We start from the raw sequence: 21654 nt of genomic DNA on the forward strand, positions 1-21654 counted from the left end.
TTCAAGGCAAATCTTGCAACCTTTAGGGCTATTCACACCAGCAACCAACAAAACAGGGGACCTGGCCTCAAGATTTTAAGATAATTCCTTATTTTATTAAAAAAAAAAAAAAAGAAAAAACCAGCACAAAAGAAACTTAGGCAGACTAACTTTAGCATAAAGCACTTTGCCTTGGGCATCAATCTAATTAAGAATTTGTTCACACCTCTTTCGTATGCTTAGAGTCAAATGAAAGTTTTGTTTGATTTAGCAGCTTTACAAACAACTCTTATAAACTTCTGCCATTCTCTCACCTCCCTTTCAAGTGCAATCTTTTTGTCCTTGGATGCTCTAAATTATTAACATATTTTACAGTGTGCTTAAGATAAAAGAGATCTTTCAACTTTCATTCTCTCACCCCTTGGTTGAGCCAGTCATGTTGTTTCTCACTGGATACCTTTGATCAACCTGCTTGTCGGATGTTAAACCACAGGACACCCCTAGTGAGAAAAGAATCAGGAGGAAGCCTTTCAGCAATCCCTTGCCATCAAAATTTTCTGCTGAGCTAGGGCAGCACTTTGAAGTCACCTAAGCTTACAGCCACGCTCTGAGCGAGGTCACCCTTAATGTTAAGAAAAGCATAATTATAAAAAGGAGTACACATTTGTTATAAACATCTTATGAACCTAAATACACAGTGTAATACATACGGTTACAAATACTCTACCAGTGGAACTTGCTACCAGGGGTAACTCCAAGATTGGTCACATTATGAACAAGGTCTTCTCTACTTTACTAACCCTTTCTAAAATATTTTTCAACCAGTCCTTAATATGATATGTCATTGTGTACAGAGCAAGTAGTACCTTCCTCTGCATGAAACCTTGCTGGTTTTCTCAGGATTATTTGAAGAATATTATTGAAAATGCTAATAGCACAATGTAGTCCATAGAAAGTATAGCAGACAGGAGACGAAGAACCTTGAGCTCCATGTGAGCATGTCTATTTGCATCGCTGACCTATATTATAGCCTGAAGACAGCATACAGTCACTGCTATACTTCAGTGCTTATATACAAACACATCTTTGAAGCTGTGTAACAACATCATTAGATACCCACACGTAAAAATAAGACACTGTGTTTTGCCCTGTTCCCTTTAAGTCCCCTTTAGTGTGGCTGCCAGGACTCATATATTTTCCCTTGATCTTTTACAGTGGTCATCAGCACCGTACTCTGTTTCTTCAGACAATGCTTTCTGAGGGGCTGTGCAAGGTACATACATTTGACACTGATATGGGAATGTAGCATTCAATGTAACTCTTCTGCCAGTGCTCTTCGAGTTGGTGATCACAGACTGAAAATTACCTGAACAAGCAGAGCGCATACACCAAAACCACAATGACCTGCATGGAGGCAATTCCTTCGGCATCAGCTGAGACAACATTTCAAAGACAGTCTTTCCAAGGAGCTTCCCCCTCTGCTGCATTAAACACCTTCTCAGGTAAGACTACACACTGTTGAAATGCTGAGGAGCTTTCATAGATTATTATAAGCAGAACCATACCTTCTGGCAGCTGACTCCCAAACAAGGAGCTTCTGAAAGCAGGCAGCAGCCCTTTCCCCGGCCCGGGAGCAGCCGGTGTGTCCCAGGCAGGAGCACAGGGCCATCTAGAGGAGAAGGAGCTTCAGCAACAGAAACTGCCCTTGGGCAGTCTTGGTGTGCATCTGCAGCAGCTTCAGTGAGGTCAGGCTTACACCTGTGATTAAACCAAAACAGGTCCGGAGAGTATCTGCTGTTGATTAGTTTTTCTAGAGGCATTTGACAAAAAGCAAGTGAACAATCTTCTCCGTTAATGAAACCACCATGGGTTTTACACTGCTTTTTCTCATAGCAGGTACACACAGTTTGAACTACACTCTGCCTATAATATGTTACATGAAGTAAAGGTCACAGATAGGAGCCCATAAAGAAGTGTGAAATTTAAAGGACTGCAGCTCGGAGTCCCATTACCCTGTACACTGGAAAATCTGGAGCTGGATTTTCACTGGAAAAGATGCGAGGCATTTGTAGCTGGAGATAATTTTCCACATGTGGTCAATAGGATTAAAGTGATATCATCTGCATCCAGACTGAAGTAGAAACTACAGTTTCACTCAGTTATATACTGTTTGTATTCCTGGCTGCGAACTGCTTCTAGAAAGGCACCATCAAAGACATGGTATAGTGACCTTCTATCCCTTTGGATGCCAGTCTGACAGAGCCAATACCTGTTCAAATCTATTCCATGTTCTGTGCCCACTGATTATGAAAACTCATTTTAGACCAGGAATGTTTATTAGTTTTTCCAGATGTACATGTATAGGTCTACACAGGATGCAGTGCTGTCCCTTGTTTACCAAAGCCCTAGTTATGTTACTTGCCCAAATTAAGCAGAAGTCAGAACTCAACAGAGTTTGTAATACACACAAGATATAATAATTCCTCATGTATTGAAGGCTAATGTAAGAATTTTCTTAGAAAAGTGAGTTTATTTATAAGTTCTGTGGCTACTGCTTTGCTTCAGAAACAGTACAATATTTTCAGAGCATGACCAGACTGGCTATGAACGTTCAAGCACATCACAGAAACAAATTCTGATCCAAAATTTACAATTCCACATAGATGAGAGAGAGGTCAAATGAGAAGGATGACTCAGAAAGGTGAAATGACTTGACCATGGTCATATCATAGGGGCACAACTGTGGAGAGGTGACAGATTATCCACCCTCCAGTCCTGTGCTCTTTTCTTAGAGACTGATGCCTGCAAGCACTGTTCTACATGTATGTCCAATGTCATAAGTTTTTCAGGACCGTCCTCATAGACATAAAAATCACTACATATCTGTTACTGACAAGAATTTTAATGCTTGTGCATTTCACACACACACAGAGCAAGTTGTGGAGCAGAGTTGCTTTATGGCAGCTACTCTGTTTACTCTGTTTACTGTGTGTCACTTAGGGAAAACGTTTCACAGACGGGACATTCTTATCTTTTTTATCTCTAGGTAGTCAGATAATAAATATTTTTTAAGTTTTATTATATAACTCACATTTCTAATGGATTCCTACAGCAAAGTGCTTGTGTCTTTTACCAGTCCTATGGGTGTTTTTTTTTTCTAGGACATAGCATACAAGCATAAAATACACTTACACCGCTCTTCAGGCAGTGTACAGACATTTTAAGAGGCCAGTGACTTGAAGATGATAAAAACACATTTCTTTTGTAATCTCAGAGATCTTCTGTGAATGTGATTCTGCAGACTTTGTAACACTGTGGCTCTTGTTTACTTAATGGCAGTATCTGGCTGGCTTTTGAAACCTGAGCCTGGATCCAAGCTGTATGGATCTTTACTGTCCTGTCTACCTACATGTCATTTGCCTTTTCATAGGTCTCAACACAGCTGCGTGAATTTCTTAGTGATGGCTACAACTGATATATCTGGAAGACTTAAGAGACATACAGTTTTTTTAGCAAAGCTACAATACCCCACATCCACACATTGCATATCCAGTGTAAAGAGCAGAAGAACACAGGGATTTTTGCAAAATTACCACTGTTAGGTGTTCAATTCTGAACACAGCCATAGTCTGATTTCGATACAAGCAATGCCATCCTTTCACTCAATAGAGATGCTCTCCTGTGCATTCAAAACTAGATGTTTCTCCTATATCTTGTCATTGCTCTAGACCCAGCAGAGGTTAGAACACCTGAAAATACCAAGCTATTTCAACAATAAGATAAAAAAAATTACACAGCAACAAACCACCAAGGGCAAGAGGAAGGCACGAGACCTGGTGAAAAGCCAATCTTGCATGTATAAACCAGATTCTTATTCCATTCCTACTCAACCTCTAACTGAAGCTGATAGCACCATGCTGGCAAAAACCAAGTAACCAACCAACCAACAAAAATCCAGCTAAGTAACAACTGAAGTTTTGCTTGGTGGGAATGGTACAAAAATCCTTAGACTGTTTAAAAGGTAATAAAGTACTTGCTTATCTGTACATCCAGTCTCCCTGATTTAATCCTGTGATCTTCTGTTAGAGAGTTAGTCCAAGCTACTATACTGTCCACTTCCTTCCCCCATCGTTCCTCTTGGGTGTCATGTCCATCTTCATCAGCTATTTGCCTTTCTGATAGGAGCTCAGGCACATCTGTGGTTTGAAACAAGGAAGGTCAATAATGACTGAAGGAAACAAAGCACAGCAGGAAAGAGTAGAAAGGATGCTTCTAAAACAAGCCAAAACATATTTTTCGTTTTAAATGCAGGCCTGAATTTGTCATAATACATGAAACTGCATCTGCTGTGAATGCACAGGGAACATGAAGATTCACATGCACTATAAATAGAGAAGCATTTGTATAACAAGTTGCAGAATAATGTAATGAACTACATTTTTCATCTGTCTGACAGTTCTGCCTGAAATCTCGCCACTAATCCATTTAAACTCACACTTTATAGATTCTTCCAAACTATTCTGGACAACTGCTTCTTAACCTGTCAAAAATAAAGTTTCTTTCTGAGGCTCTGAATGACAATGTTGTGTTCTGAATGAGTGAAATATCCTTTCCACCACTCCCAGCAGTACCAATATTAACAATTCTGTCAGCAGGATCCCCATTTGCTCTTTTATAGCTCTAGGACTCTGCTGTGTTAACAGTATTATAATTTGTTTTTGTCAGATAAGTAAGCCCATATGCCTTTAATACACACAAGGAACAGATTTATTGAGAAAATGGTGCTATTTTTAAACATTTTTTCTGACTAATTTGCAGCCAGTTAGTGATGTCATCTACTTTGAACGTTAGAAAATCACAATGCTCCAAACCACTAAACTTGCTTTGCATACTCTTCTGTGGGGAAAAAAAAAACAGCTTAGGAAACTTATATTTTTCACATGCAAAACATGTGATTAAAATGTTTCAGGTTACAAAACAACAGCCCATACACTTATGAAGAACATGTATGGCATTTTCCCTTTAAGGTACTAACAAAAATGTCATTTTCAATATGTCACCTATTTTCTTTCCAAGCACAGGCTTGGTAACAAAAACAGGCGTATAAGGAAAAAAGCAATCATAAGACAGTGTAATCAAGCAAGAGAGTTCACTGCTCAGTCATGTGGTCTCAATAAACAGCTTCCCCTCTCTCGGACTGTCAGCCTTAAGAGCTCCTCCTTCTCTTACCGACTATGAAAGGTTCAAGCTGCAGTGATTTGCTGTGCAGGATTTTACAGTTTTCAGTCTCTTCCATAAAAAATTGACATTTCAGGAGATCTTCATGTGACAACTGGCTGCAGGACCCTGAAGCTAAAGCAAGCGGGGCACTGGGTGGAGTCAGCAGCTCTGTGGTGGCTACTGGAGTCCTCCGGTTACACCAGTTATATCACAGCTTTGCTGGGACAGGAGCCTTGCTCAGCACTGCAGCCATACCATGTGCCTCCTACCTGCCTGGCTTTGACAAAAAAGAAGGGGAAGATTCTTTTCTTACTGTGTAGAGGTTCAAGTTCTTCTCTATGTCTAGCTCTTGATAAGAAAATCTGGTCCCAATATTCTAGTTTTAAATCCCTCCACCTGATTCAGACACTGAGTCATTTGAAACAAACAAATCTAATGCAGTATTGTTTGGGCCTCTGATGATTGGGTACTTTAGCAATCTTAAGAAGAGTTAGTTTGGGTCAAAGCAAAATACATCAGAAATACTAGGAAGATTCCTCTGGCAGCAGACAATTATAAGCTTTGGAGAGCCATTAACAGTGCTCCCATGAAGTAACAAGTATTTAAAATGAGTGTGTAACAGCTGTATTCCAACAGTATCTCTACATAACAACTTTAGATCTGTTCTTTCTTCTCTTTTGGAAAAAAAATGAAAAAAAAAAAAACAAACCAAAAAACCCCATATGCTAATAAAAGCGTGTAACCTACCTCCTGACTTTGGATATGTAGAACCCAATCCTTCTTTCATTTATATAGCTTCTATTTTGGTAAAGTTTCTACATATTTGAGTTGAGCTGATCCCAATTTCCTTTGGTTAGTAGGGGAAAATCAAACCTACAAACTCCAGCCAAAACATTATCCACTGCATGGTTTAGAGCAGGCTCCTACTCAATTCTCACTGAAGAAATGGTCATATATTGTTAAAATTTACACTTCTGAATATGTCAAAAAGTAACCTGTGACCGCTACTAATATGCTGGGGATCTGCAATGTATTTATAATTACCTTAATTTTTCTTCCATAGCGTCTGGTTCTGTCCGTAATATGCAACGTGATTTTTCCCCTGGATAGAAGCACATTTAAATCCACAAATGATAACATTAAGATACTTGATTCAAGACTCCCAATAGCATTAAATTACAATGAAGTTGTGGCAGGTTTACACTGGTGAAAGAAAGAAGAGAATGAAATCATGTCATACATATTAATAGGAAAGATTAATTTATGTGGTACTGATTCTTTACCTGGAGATGGGCGGTTTTCTAGCTGGTTTTGTTTATTTCAAACAATCCTGTAGCTGTTTGTTTCCTTTGCTTTCTGATAAGCAGAGAGATGATAGCATTGCACCTGTAAGCAAAAATATAACTTGATGGATAAAATCAATTTAGCATACACTTCTTTAAGACAATTTCACACAACTGATGCAATGCGCACTTCAGCTGTTCTTCACTTTAAACAAGTGCTTATAAAAAGTATTTGGGGGCAGAGGGGAGTGAGAGTTTTCTGAAGAAATGTATTTGATTTTTTGTTTTGGTCTTTATTCATGACTCATGCTTGAAGGGACACACACACTTGTTTTGACCAGGATGTCAATATTGTTGACATCTCTGTATCTTCATCTCTTTAAACTGAAAAATACTTCCTTCCCCTTCTGTGCCCAGCTTTCTCACCACCTTTTGGTCTTGAAGTTCAAAGTCAAAGTTTATGCTTGAGTCAAAGCAGAGAATTAGACTATCAAATCCTGTATCCTAGGCCAGCAAGACAGGATGTATACAGGTCTCTTTCTCTGATCTCTTCCTAAGAAGATTTTTAACTGAGAAACCTCTGGAAGATGCAAAAACCACTTGTTTGAGCAGATGTAGCATATAAATAGCTGAAAACCACACAGGCTAGAGAGGTTTTATCCTGTAAAGTGCCAAAAGCTTTGACCAAGTCTCAGTAAAGCACTAATCACACAACTAAATGTACAAGCACTAGTAAGGCACTCTGAAGTTAATAGCTTGGAGTTAATTGCCAAGCCGACAATTTTGAAGATAATCATGTGATAAGCACTTTGCTGGCTCGTGACTAGATTGCTGAACACCTTTCAGGACTAAGTCTCAGAAGCATATGAAATGGACTGAAACAACTAATACTCTCCAAAAGATGAGAAATGTAAAAGGTAACCATGAGAAAACAATGAAAAATGTACTATGTTGCTTGTATCCTAACAAGTTTTTAAAAAAACAGGTAATACTAATAACATTTGTACACACAACTTTGTTCTATCACCATATGGTTCTTAGCCTTGCCACATGCCGTCCAGGTTTAGCAAATAAAGCAACCTTGCTTTCTATTTTAAATTTGTTTAAAAACCCCTACTATTCTGAAAAGCAGAGGTGTACCAGGAACTAAATAGTACAAAAGAGAGAGGGATTAACTAAAATTCTTAAAAACCACTCATGCCCTACACTTCTATTTCCCTGGCGTCAAATACTACTCTTTGCTTTGACTTCTCTTCACTTCTCTGCTGTGTCAAAAATATAATTGAGCTGGACTGTAAAGTAAAAATAATTAGAGAATAATATCCTTTAAAATATAAGCCAAACCGGTAACTTGTCTAACCCTGTCACTCTGCCTTGGCTTTTAGAGGATATTTTTTATGTTCCTGCTTCCTGGAACATTTATTTTTGTAGTGGGGGACAACGGTTCCTAAATATACTGCTGTTAATCAGATATTTAATTTATCTCTCACAAAATGAAAACAAGCAGTCATCAAAATAGAGCATCTGGTTACTGCGTTCTCCTGGCCACAAGATGGCAAACTAGCTTTTAACATGCAATTAAATCACATCACCTCTGTTTTTTAAGGAGCTTAGCAAAACACATACACAAATTCTAACTGCATATTCTAAAATATGATAAATCTTCACTAATTCTAACTGTATATTGTAAAATAGTTTAAATTCTAACTGCAAATTCTTTACAACTTTCTCTTAGCAGCAGTGGTTTTTAGAGAGCACAGGGCAGTCAATCCGTATGCTGGGAATGCCTGCTATATCAGAAAAGGAAAATGGAAAAGAGCCAAAAGATCTCGGTACATTTCTACTGTGCACATTTTTGTTTTGTGGATTTCACAGGTGTTCATGAGTAAGGGGGAGAGCTCCCAGGAAGACGTAGGCCTGCAGTGAGAATGCTTTCCTGGGAACTGGAGGCTCTTGCTTGCATGTCTGTCTTGGTCACCAGAACACCTACCCTGTGGCTGCAAGCATAACTGCTGCAGAAATTTTCCAGCTAGCTGGAAAGTAGCTTGTAGCTCTGCCTCTGATGCCTGCAGAATAGCATGTCTGGCCACCTGAATCATCACCTATCTTCTCAGGTGGATTTTTTGCAACCTGTATTGAGCTTCATGCTATGATAGCCACACTTCTGAAGGTACTCCTCCCCTACTGTACACAATTCTGGCACACACTATTGTCACTGCAATAGAGACATGCCCACCACCAGTTCTCCTGCCATTCCCCTCTGTTTGTTCAACAAATTCTCTGAAAACATGTTTTTGGTTGTTCCTGCACCATAAATACCACTTCTGGCCTTCACCATCAGAAAAAAAAAACCCAGTTTCTATTGTGATTCCTTAAGTGCTACTTCAAGATCTCCTCTGTTTCTTGCCCTATGATTCCTAAAGCTCACCAAATTATAATTGCATTTTTATACCTTGCACCTCCACATTTCCCTGTGTTTCACCATCATTTCTTTAACAATATTCAGTTCTTCCTAAGGATGATGTGCAACAAACTGCTCATTACACCAGGACAAATCACTAGTCCCTGAAGGCTTACACTGATTTAACGATGTAAAAATTGACTCAGTGCCACTGTAATTAGTGAACATGTAAAAACTCAACAGGGGCAAACTGCTCACAGTAATGTGAACAGCATATTATACAAAAACAAGCTGTATTTCAAATCTCTTTTATGGAAGTAATTGAATTTAGAGATCCAATTTTATGAAGAAAACACATTTAAGTATGAACATTTGCCTTATTATATAACTGAAATTAAGATTTCTGTTGCTGCACTTATGTCAGCAAATTTTTGGCCTCTTTCCTCTCTAATCCCATGCCAGGAGTTAAGAACAGACTGCAAGCTTTTAAAAAACAAGCATGTTTTGTGAGCTGTTTGCAATTGAGGGGAAAAAAATACCAAATGAGAGGCAACCCTGTGTTTGAACCTGCAGCTGAATGCTTGGACCTGTCTTTGATCTATCAGACCCAGCAGTTCAAAGGCAAGAAGAAATCTGTTAAAAGCCCATTTTCTGCTGCCACCAGGTGGCACCGAGATGTCCCCACTCCCCATCACCAGGCATCTGGCCCTCACCCCCCTTCCCCACAAAATCAGAAAGTTCACCTTTGCAATTTCCTCTCTAGTTCTTACGAATTTAATGGTGGGCGGGGGGGTGGAGGGGAATCACTACAATGGGAGATGAAGACACCACCCTAAAACAACTCCAGGTTGCCTGAGCTGTATGCACAAAAAGGGACATTTGCAGCATTTTCTACAGTCTGGTAGGATGTTGTGCCACTGCATAATGAAACAATTATCAAACATATAAAACAAAGGAGTTCTGTTAAAGGACATAAAAACAAGGAAGGCATGTCAAAGGAAAATTAACCCTATATTCTAGGGACTTCTTGTGGAGGGAAAAATACTCTTAATTTGAATTCAGGACTTGCTGTCCTTCAAATTCAATGAAGCAGTCCTTTCCTTTCTAACTGATGTCGAAAACAAATGGGATTCAAAGGGAAAGGGGTGTTCTTTTAAACTATTAGAGTTACCACATAAGAAACAAGAAGGAAGAAAACTCCAGTCGCCTCTGAGACACAAGGCAGCATCCTGGCTTTGCAACTTCCTCAAATCTTTTCTGCTAACTAAGCCACAGGAGAATTCATGAGTAAAATTTAAGAGCCTTGATCACATCTTCAGTCGGCCTTAAGTGTGTTTAACTTCACAGTTGCAACAAGGAATTTGTTCCAGTAAGTCAGAGCTGTGTTTGGTAGAGAGCACCTCCTTTCTGAGGAGTGAAGCTGCTGGTTTGGGCAGGTTCCCTCTTGGCTACCATGTGCCCTTCCCTCCCCAACTTGTTGCCCCCATAGATGCACCTTACAAGGGACTGTTTGACTTATGAGTTGAAATTTAAGATAAGGAGAGAACTGCTATATTTTAAGGACAGGGACAACCATCCAGAATCTGAAAATATCATGATACCCAAATATTGCCACTGCAATTATAAAGACCTCCAGGTGTAAATGTTCAGCAGTTTAAACTTATGTATCCTCACCCCAGATGTCTGTTCTTTTCACATGTTCTGCCTTCCAGACATGGTAGTTCCCCAGGAATTTTGGATCTTCAGAAACTAAAATGGCACAACTATCAAAAATTACACTTAGAGAGAATTATACACCAACCATTAAATTCCCAAAACCTAGTGACTACATAAGTCCTGCTGATATTTGCAGTGCTTATAATAAAATCCCTTTTTTATTATACTTAGTTATACATATTTTATTTTCTTGTAAGTCACTATGAATTTTCCTCTGTATTTCAATGAGACTGGTTCAGGACCTAAGCAATTTACAGCTGAGTACTGTTACTAAATATAGACCCCATGCCGTACCACTGATCTCACATCCATGGCGGGCAAATTCAAAGGAACTCTATCAAAATCACCTTGTCACTTTGTAGAAATCACCCTAACACTTTCTAGCATAATTTAGGATTGAATTTGTCCACTCACACATAACAGGGTGGCAAAACGGCACACATACAGTTGAAGCAGAGTCTCGTCTGCATGTGAAGGGATTATTTGTGTTGCAAATATTATTCCACAGGTTCAGAGACATTGGCACTTGCTCTGTGTTGGCCAGAACAGTCTACACTCCTTACCTCAGGCACTGCTCCATGAAAAGGCATCTCTGCTACTTCTAAAGACACCAGAGGATGAGAGGAAGGGCAGCTGCCTTTGTCTGAAATTATGTCCCTCAGAAAGCTCTGCAGTATCTGTGGTTCCAACAGAGTTTGTGCTCTCTCCATCAGTCTCATACAAATAGACTTCTCCAAAGATAGAGTGTGGACACTGAGCAAGTGAGTGCAGGGAAAGGAAAGGGATGAATGGTCTGGTCCCTTAGGTCTCCACTGTAATCGCACTTGGATATCTGTTTCTGGACCCCAGTTGGATCTGTCAGGAAGTTTTCCTGAAACCAAACGTACTGGGGACTTCAGTGCCAGAGGCGGCTTTGTTAGGAGCTACCTGTGTCTAGCAGCAGTAGGGCTACTTATGGTTTTTGCTTTAGTTGTGCTGCTTGGCTTCCTCACCCTTCATTATCCCTAGTCTCCTAAATAACAGAGAAATGGTTAGGTTTGTCTTCATGGTGGAATCCAGAAGTAACACTGAATTGCTTAGCAGCAGGAAAACAGAACATGGGGACTGTCTGCTATTTGTGTTCCATACAGTATAACAAATAATAATAAAACCCTCATGCCACCAACCCAGATTAATAATGACCCTATATAAAACCCTTGTAAGACACTAGCAGTTACTCAGTTTGATTAGTAATTTAGGTACAGCAAAATCCAGCAGTAGAGTGTTGGAATTCACAAAGGCCATAGCTGACATACACATTTTAATACTTGTAATTACATGCTTTAATACTTGTAATTAATGCCTCCTCAGTACGATGGTGCCCAATTGAAATTCAGACTTCCAAGACTGTCCACTGCCAACAAGGTCGTTCTCTAACTGAATGGCCTTTGAGGTAAGGATCATCCCTTGTGCTGGGTGGGTACAATGCCAGTATGTTGCCTGACTCCAAATCAGGTACTGAAGGCTGGATCTCCAGGAGGTGTAAACTGACATGGCTGTCCCGGGATACATGAGCTCACGTCAACACATCATCTTGACTGCAAGTTTTGGACACCTGGCTAAAACAGCCTGACCACAGACAATATCCTGGTTACACTAAGATAAATCTGGCACAAAGACAGCATCAAGTCCATTATATTCAATTTTGCTAAACCAGGCATGGCGTCTTACATGAATCTTTAAAATGCTCTCTTCCTTTTGATGTAGCTATTCTAGACCATATCCTGTGGTAATCTTCAAATGAAATGCTTCTAATCCCTCTAAAAAAATAAATACAGAATAGAGAAGGGAGGAGTTTCTGGCAATTATAGAATTTGTTAGTTAACATGGGCACTGGTATAATTTTCACAAAAGAATGGATTTAAAGCCCTAGAGTATTAATAGTTACAAATGGCAGAAAGAAATAGGTGCACAAAGTTCCAGCAAACCGAAGAGGAATGAGTTCCACAAGAAATTGGTATGCCTGTTCATTACTGCTGTTAAAAGCAAAAGCAAAAATTATTTTAATGTTTTGTCATTCCCTTCTATACTCCAAGTAAAATAAAATACCGTTTGAAGTTATTCATAAAGCCAACCTAAAGCCAAGGGAAGAAATACTTTTGCTGTTAGGTAGAGTTTTGTAAAATCCATTTAGTATTTTTGCAAGAGTTTTCTGCCTTAGTTTCGAAGTTACTACACAAACATTGAAAATAAGTGAAGAAAACTGCCTATTTAACTATGATTTCTTTATGATTCATCACATTGCTGCATGGGCTATTCACACTGTAGGCCTTGTTCCTGCCTCATATATACTCTATACCTATGTTATCTTTCTCTAAACCAAGTGAGAGAAACCACAACTTAAGTAAGGTAAGGCACTTTTCAGTTTCATGACAGCTTGAAAGAGCCCAAGTTGGTGCTGCCATGACCCCACCGTCTCTTGTGCTTTTGTCCACGCATTCCTATCCCTCCCCAGGGTTCATCTGATCCTGCTGTGAACTGAGAGGGAAGCCATCAGAAAACCAGTAAAATAAAATAAAATAAAATAAGGATCATTTTCTCCTAGTTTGGCTTCCTGAGCCGTGACACTGCAGGGTCAGGCAGGCACAGCGCTGGGGTTAGGGAGGGGCAGGACTACAGCTGCTTTAGGGAGTTTTAAACTCCCATGGACCATCATCTTTAATCAGAAAGTCTCCTGCCACACACTCCCATTCCCCTCAGAGCCAGTTTTGGCATCTGTGGAATCCTTCTGTCAGCTCATTCAGTCCACAGGCAAAGCAGGGAATGAGCCCCTTCCTTCTCTGGACTTGGGGATGGGACGGTCATCGAGTAGATGTGGTTCATGGGAGGGTGTGACTTGCAAGAGAGCTGGTATGGGCACACAGCGGGGCTGCAGATCTGGGAACAGGAAGGGAAATGAGCCCTCCTTTTTTTGACAGAAGTCACACTGGCTCATCTCATCTCATCTGGTGTAACACTCCTTGCCACTACCCTAGCCCCATGTGGTTTTATGTCACAGTTTTACCACTGACCTCAGGAGATGAGATTTTTGATTATGTCTGTATCTATCCTAGAGTAAGGCAAGAAAAAAGTTCCTGAGGGCCAATGTGCCCATGAGAGCACAGGAAACACTTTTCCTCCCACGCTGCTCTGAGGACTCCTACAGCAGTGGGTCTGGTTGAAGACTGTGGCCCTGTGGCTCCACCACCATAACACTAATAGCTGTCAAGAGTGCTGGAAGCCAGCATTGACCACTTTCCCAAATCCCATCTTAGGACACTTATTCTGAAACAACTCAGAATACTGAAGATTTCTTTAGCAAGATGTTTTTATGGGAAGGAGAAAAATTTAAAATTTCATCCCCTTAACTGGCCTCTACCAGAAACCTGGCAAACTTGTATGAGACTCTTGTCTACTTGTGGCTAGCCAGCATTGTCTCACTTGGAGCCCTCCTAAAGCTCTGCATTATCTAATTCTTATTTCTCCTGCTTCTATAAAAATAATTGATTGGGGGGGCAGATTAAACTGTAAACAACACTCATTGGGTCAATGCAATTTTATACATAACAAAACATTGAATCACCCACTGTCTGAATTATTTAATCCCCTGTGATCCCACTACTGCCTATTATCTTTCAGGAAGTAACAATGAAAGTGAGAGGAAGACACCAGTTATGAAAAACATGGACCCTTGAGTGCAGTGATCAACATTATTTTTATCTCTTTGATATTGTTCCAACCTCCCTTGCCATTGTAGTCCTGTAAAATGTCAAAAGCTGCTCGCCAGAGGCCTTCTGCTTTTAGCAATATTTAAAGCTGTGCCCATAAAAGGAAACAATTCCATTACAGATCTCAATTTCCTTCTGTTCCAGACTTGGAAATTGTGAAGAAACTGGTGGAAGTGGTACCTAAGCATCAAAGGCACGAGAAGATCGGCTTTGAAGACAAACTGAAGATACTTGTTTGGGGTTTGAAAACAATCTGATTCTCTACCTGAGCAAAAATTCTACAATGAAATCCTGTTTCCACCAGTGTGAATTAGAATTTAACTTCAGCAGGGCCGTCATTTAATCCTTAATGTCCCAGGCACATCCCCATTGCTAGGGTCTGGAAATAGAATGAGCTAGGAATCCACTGCACTAGTATTACCAGGGCTGAGAACTTCTTGTCCTTAAGACAACTGTCAGCAGGCCAAGTCCTGCCAAATTCTGGAAGGAAGCAAAGGCAACTGAACTGAAAAAAAGAATCTGGCTCCATCTGCTAGTTTGAAAGTTAGCTTCAGAAATATTTCAACAGTGATGCCATGTACAACCCTAGCAGTACAAAAAGAAATACATCATCAAAATGATCCAGTTTGTTTTTTTTTTCTTGCAGTGAATTAACTGGTTTTCCTATGCTATTTATTAATATAATAAATTATCTTAAAATATGTATTGCCTGAAATAAATGTCATTGATTAGGCCAAATAAAAATATCACTTGGCCCAACAATGACAAATTTCCTGGCTATACTCCTGTAGGCCAAGAACTTGTTTCATTTAGGAACAAGAGCTGCTGGCAGTAGCTGGGAAGGTAACTGCTTGCCAAATGTCTCCATAGGAAATTAAATAATTGAGAATATTCACTAACAGGAAAAAGAAAATAATCGCTCTCTTTAGTATACAGACCCAAACATCCTGGACTTCTGTTGCTTTTCTGAAATAGTGGCAGTAAAGCAGAATGTGCACTGTAATTTGTTACCTGGCAAAGCCGAGAGAAGACCCTTCAGCTGGCTGGTAAAACTTCAGAGAAGAAAAACAGTCCTTCTCAATATCAGGAAGTTCTGCAATGGAAAACAGGGTCTTTTAGAACATTTCTCATCTAGATCCTACTAGCATAACCTGAAGCTGTGCTGACCTTGTAACAGAGGAGGAACTTACCTTCCTTCCCTACCTTCAATAGCCATGTAGCCAAGAACTGGCTATGCATGCATTTGCATAGAGATTGGGCTTAATTCTTGTTTCTATGTGGTGTATCTCACCCCAGCAGTGTAATAGAAGAATACAGGAAATGAAGGAACATGGAGAGGCATCTGACCCATGATTCTGACGGCCTTTCTGAAGGTCTGACAGCTTTCCTGCCCTCAGGCTAACGGGAACTTCTTTATAATCACCAGACTCTGGACACCTTCTGCCACTGTAATGGGCTAAAGTGTCTGATTTGTTGAGTGGAAAAAAATCTGCAGGATCCATACCTTCACCCTCCCTCTCCCTGTTGGCACTTAGTAAGCAAACTGAGAGAAGTTCTGCCACAGTTTTTACCCTCCAGGCAATCCATTCTGGCAGCTGATTGCTGTAAAACAGAAGCACTGGGCTTAATCAGCCCCTGTGCTGCAAGTATGACATATGCATCCTTTAAAAAGCCTGGAGAAGAACTTGCCCCACTGTGTTGAGAACCAGCAAGCCACTGCTGGGAATCACTAAGGAACAGGATTCCTGGCTAAAGGACTTATTTAAGGGCCAGCCAGGAAGGAAGGGCAGAAATGGGCTCCTCTGGAGGTGGAGGACTTTTAGGGACCTTCCTTTGGGAAAGAAGGTTTTTTCCTCCATTCCAGAAATATCTGAGTGGAGGAGAAAGAGATGTGAATGAGGGTTTCTGGCTGCTTTCTCTGGGTGGTTTGAATGGACAGACTGTTTTTTTCTGTTTGTTTCCTTGAAATAAAGCCAATATTTGTTCAGCGACTGTGCTGTGCTTAGACTGGAGGGTAGAGAAACCAGCTGGGGTGTCAGAGAGAAAATATCAGCACTTCCCATCTCCCTGTTTTATCTCAGCTGTGTTCATCAGAATGCATGAATTTTGCTAGGTCTTATTCACCACTACACCGTTTGTAAGACCAGGCCACATATCTGCTTTCAAAACTCTACTTCTTTTTCATTAAAACTAAATCATCAGTCAAATTTACTTGTTAAGCAGGTTCTAGAATTGTTTAAAAAGTTTTAAAAATTGTTAATGTTTATTTATGAAAAATAACAACAAAAAAAGAGACAGTGTTACCTTCTGGGTGCAGGCTCTTTCTGACACACTGCAAAACCATTTGCCTATATAAAGATATATTGGTTTTCACCACTTCTGCTGCATCCATGTTCACTGCATTTTCTGTTACTGGGTTTGAAAGCATCACCTAAAGAAACATGAACATGCACATGAGCCTACAAAGCATAAACTATCAAAACCCTGATTTCACACTTAGTAAAATTACACAACTCTGTTCTGTTAAACTGGTTGCTTTGTGGCCAGAATAGTCACAGTAGGCTTTTAATTTTGGTATTTTGAAAAAAAGGACACAATCTTCTTGCTCCATTCAATTTTCCCCTTCATTCTTTTATAAATCCTAGCAGACAGCTGTAAATGATACATGACTTTACCTTTTGTTTTACTCGCAATCAATACAGAGTTGTCTGGAAAAATCATGCATACATCTGGGGGACACATTCAGTTGTGAGAGGAGAGTATACTGTCATTTAAAGCGATGGCAGGCAGTGAGGCTGGAAATGAGGACAGAAAGAAAGTCAAAGAGTGTTCCAAGAAAAAAAATCTGGATTAATTTGTATTTAAACAAACAAATCAATAAACAAACAAACAACCAAAAACCAACAACAAACAAAACCAAAACAAACCCCAAACAAAAACCCAACAAAAACAGAGGGGACAGTAAATTGGAAACATGGAGGCCCATGTGGCAAAATGATACAACACTTTAAGTTATCACTGATCTTAAGACTCATCCCAACACTCTTGATCAAGATTGACAATATGATAGACCAGAAAACTTAAAAGTAAAATTATCAGCTTCTTTAAAGCATCTTTCTGAAGTGTAGACACCTGGGTGGGTACATGCCTCTTGAGCAGTTGACTTATGCAAGATAAAAGAGTGTAAATTCTAAAGATCAAAGGAACTTGTTAGCCTGGTCTATCTAAAAATTAGCATTGGTAACAACTCCAATGATAGTAATTCATTTCATCATCTGTTTTCATCAGAGTTAAGGAGCTGCCAAGAGTCACTGGTGAAGAAATGCAGAAATGAACAGAAATTATTCCTGTTTGCAAAAAGGAATGTGCAACAGATCCTGTTTACCCCAGCTTGGGAGTCATCTGGTAGTGTGTATTTTAAAATTCACAACCACTACACAAAGCATATTTTAATATTTTCTGACAGAGAAGACAAGTAAATCTCCATCTTTTTCCTTACCCAGAGAGCAAGTAAAATGTTGTTTTCTTTCCACTTCTCAGGGTTGTCAAGGAAGTCTCTACATGGCCTCCCAGAGTACCGATCCACTGCACAAAGGGAAAACATTCAGATGCTGTGTAAATTTAAGATAGGACAGCTTTGTTGCTAGGCACTAAAGGAACTAGAGATCATTACTGTTTGCCCTGTATATCTTGTATTTTTAAATGACTCAAAAACCTATCTACAGAGTTCTGTATTTGTCCAAGACTTTCAACATTTAATGGCCAGGCTAGAGCAACAGCTCAACAGTTCCTACCAGCCTGTTGTATTTCAGCCCTGCAAATTCTGATGACAAATGAACTGATAAAATGAAGAGCGGTATGCAGCAAGTCCTACCTGGAAGGTGTCCCTGCTTCTTATCCTGGAGAGACATATGGCAACACTACCCAGGTAACCCAGTACTGTTATCTTCCCCATTCTCCTCTGTTCTTTCTGATTTTTCAGGAATTCACACACTCCTCTCTGAGGTTCTAGTTAATGGTGTGTCGATACAGTAATTGCCATAGCAGTCTGGTGGGTCTGTCCTCCTCTCCTCCATGGCAAAGAGCTGTTAGGTTGGCAGCATCCACCTCATGTTAACAACAGCCTAAGTGTTTTGAATCACTTCAGGATCAAACAAAGAACTGAGTGCTACCATCAGCTGGATTCCTGCCACCTTCCACAAGTCACTTGGAAAGGCATCGTTTTTAGGAGCTGAACAAAACCCTCATGAAGCAGCCAGCAGTGAATAAACACAACTGCCTTACAGTCAGCAAGATGAAAAACAATGACATGAGAACGAGGCTCTCCCTATATCCCTCCCAGTTGCTGCAATAGCAGAATATGGGAGAAATAGCACATGATCCTTCTTTCTGCACCAGCATGGAACAACCCAGCATTTGCACTATTGACAGCTATTGCACCATGCACCGCAGCAGTTTTTGTAGGATACAAACCAATAGTAGTGTAAAGTCTTGATCCTGCTCTGTTAAGTGGTCTGCCTATTTTCAGGACTGAGGCTAACTACCAGATAAGAAAATAAATACATAAATTATATTGCAAAGAAATTGCCTACAAAGCAATGTTTGAAAGGGGTATTATTTGTGTTGCAATGCTGAGCACTCAGAAATTAGGAAATGCCAGATTTATGGCTTCTTGTGCAATCTTCATGGCTTGGCTACTTAGGAAGGTTAGCTTCCTTAGAACTGGAGATTTTTTCCAGCATAAACTAACTTGTTCCCACATGCAAAAGTAATTTTAACTTTTTTATCAAATATGTAATCCATTTGTTGCCAACTATCTTTGGATATCGCTTCTGTGAGTCTACTTTGGAATAATTATTCAGTTTCTGGCACTGTTTCCTGCTCTACCATAATATAGTGTCCAGACCATCTGTTTATTTGTGTCTTCTCTAATGCTCCTAAGTTAGTTTGCCTGGATTTGACCTCTTTGAAATGCTAGCACACAAGACACATACACCCCTTTATGGCTGGGACTAACAGTGGTTTTACATACTCAGCATCCCACCCACCCTCAGTGAGGCAGCTCAGGCACAGAGTTTTTGCTCTTCCCACTGGGACCTGCTGCTCTCTGCACAGCCTGAACTCCTAACGGGAGTTACCACAATTATCAGGCTCTGCAGGCAGCTCTCAGAGTGCCAAGGGAGAAAAGGCAATGACCCTCCAGAGGAAGAAGAGCACTCACATTGCTCCTGCTCACCAGTGAACTCCGTACAGTCCTCTATGAATATGATTGTCCACAGTCACTGTTATTCTTCAGAGTGGGGACCTTCCATTTCTGAATCCCCCTCTTCTTCCAGAAGTCAGCGTCACTGTGTGGAGTCATGTTAAAAACCTAATTGTTCAGTTTCTTCCTTCTCCTTGTCTAGCAATATTTTTACTGCATCAGCACAGACATTCTTCAAGGAAACCATGGCCATCTGACAAAGTAGCTGCCCATATGTACAGAAAAGCATATTCACAGTAAACAAGAGTTAGGTTCACACTGCCCAGCAGTTGTCCTTCTATACCTCTTCCATAGAAGTCCAAATGAATCATGGCACGATGTGGGAGGAATTATAGCAAAGTGCTGGTTTAACCCAGTGCGCAGACAAGAACCTGACAGTCCTGGTTGATCCTGTGAGGAAAGGGAGGATTTCTATTCTGGACACTGCGTGCTTAGCTTGAAAAGGCACAGAGTCAGGTAAGTCACCATACAGGAGGAGTGGCTGAGGGGGAGCAGCAAAAGTTTAAAGGCAAACTTTTGGGACAGTCATACCAGCAGAAACCAGCAGAAAAGTTCAGCATGGGCTACTCAGCAGAATTTTTACTAAGCTTCTGCACTGCCTTTAACCACCAATTTGCCCTTTTTTTAACAAAAAAAAAAAAAAAAGACTTTCTAAAGCATTCAAGTCCTTTGGTACTTCAGAGACAGAGAATATGCTATGAAATGTAACAGCAACAGATCAGCAAATACAATTTTAAGGTGGCTTCTGAGCCAAGCTGAATTCCCGCCTTGTAGCCTTGCACAAGCAAGGTGAGACTAACCAGAACCAGGACTGAGTGGCGATAGGGATGCCTTCAGAGGCCGATCACCTTTCCTGCAGCTCACAATGAAACCTGAGAATAAGCCAGAAAGGAACCCCATACAACAGAGTTTGTTTTAAAAAAGCATTGGTTCAGCACAATGAATTTGGGTAATAACAATGCAAAACAGAGATGGTACTCTTTAAGGAAAACAAGCTGCCACCTTCACAGACCACAGGTTTTGTTCCAGAAAGCTGGGTGTGAGAAGGTGAATTTAACCAGAACAGGGACAAACACAGACCTTGGCTGGGAAGTACTGCACTAGCCTCTCAGGAGATTGGTTATGGAGAGCTCAGGAAAGGGCTCAGGAGCCAGCACTGTGGAGAAGTCATCCCATATAAGGGCTGTGCAGGGTAAATTAGTTGGTACCTCAGCAGCAGCTTCCTCAGTGGGCGGCCTCCCTGAGGTAACCCACCCCAGGGCACTGCCAAGGGGGGCCATGTTCCCTGTGACCAGGCCCAGGGGAGTCACTCTTTCCAGAACAGGGGATCCTCCTTCTCCTCCCCGGTTGCAGGGGTCCCCCACCTTCATTTCCCATCCCCTCACACCTACCACGCTGCAGTGTTCACCCCCTGCAGTCCTCCATCCCATCTCCTCCACCCTCCCATCTTCCTCACCTGCCTCCTGGCTCCTACCTCAGCCCTCATCCACCTCCATGTGGCCTCCCCAGCCCTGTCTGTTCCCTCAGACATCCATCTCATTTTCCCAGATCCAAACTTAGCCCAGCTTTTCCCATGCCATACCTCCCTGGTGTGAGGTGCAGAGGGACTGTCACTCTTCTGCAGCTCCATGGGACCCATCTCTGTACATGCCTGTGCCCCCAGGAACCACAGCGGTGGCCACTCCATCCTGTGCAGAGAGGAAGAGGGCGCGCACAGGCCATTACCGCCTGGTGCAAGGTAACACATGCTTTGTCAGCAAGCCAGCTAAAGCACATCTCAGGCCGCATGAGATCCACCAGCCATGTGCTGTACAGCCCTGCTTAAAAGGAGATACTCTGCCTCAAGCAGTGCTTTGGGCTTGGTGTGAGAAGGGCTGAATATGATGTCCAGTGTTAGGAAGCACTTATCCTTTTCCGCCTCTTTTGGCCTTAAAATGTAGGAAGATGTGTGTGAAGGCAGGTGAGCTCACATTATAGAGTATTTTTTCCAAGGATGAGGTGTTTCGCTCATTCTCCCCATGGCTCTGGCCACCTGGCTCCTCATCT

At 40.9% G+C, this 21654-nt stretch overlaps 1 long non-coding RNA gene across 1 annotated transcript; it reads left to right on the plus strand.

Annotated features, from left to right (window-relative positions):
• The first annotated feature begins 1393 nt into the window (after nt 1-1393).
• On the plus strand, nt 1394-4025 carry LOC135314086 (uncharacterized). Its single transcript, XR_010373561.1, has 2 exons — nt 1394-1481; nt 3410-4025. It is a non-coding gene; the product is annotated as an uncharacterized LOC135314086 (long non-coding RNA).
• The last annotated feature ends 17629 nt before the right edge of the window (nt 4026-21654 follow it).

This window comes from Phalacrocorax carbo, chromosome 6 (genome assembly GCF_963921805.1).
Source record: "Phalacrocorax carbo chromosome 6, bPhaCar2.1, whole genome shotgun sequence".
NCBI lineage: Eukaryota > Metazoa > Chordata > Aves > Suliformes > Phalacrocoracidae > Phalacrocorax > Phalacrocorax carbo.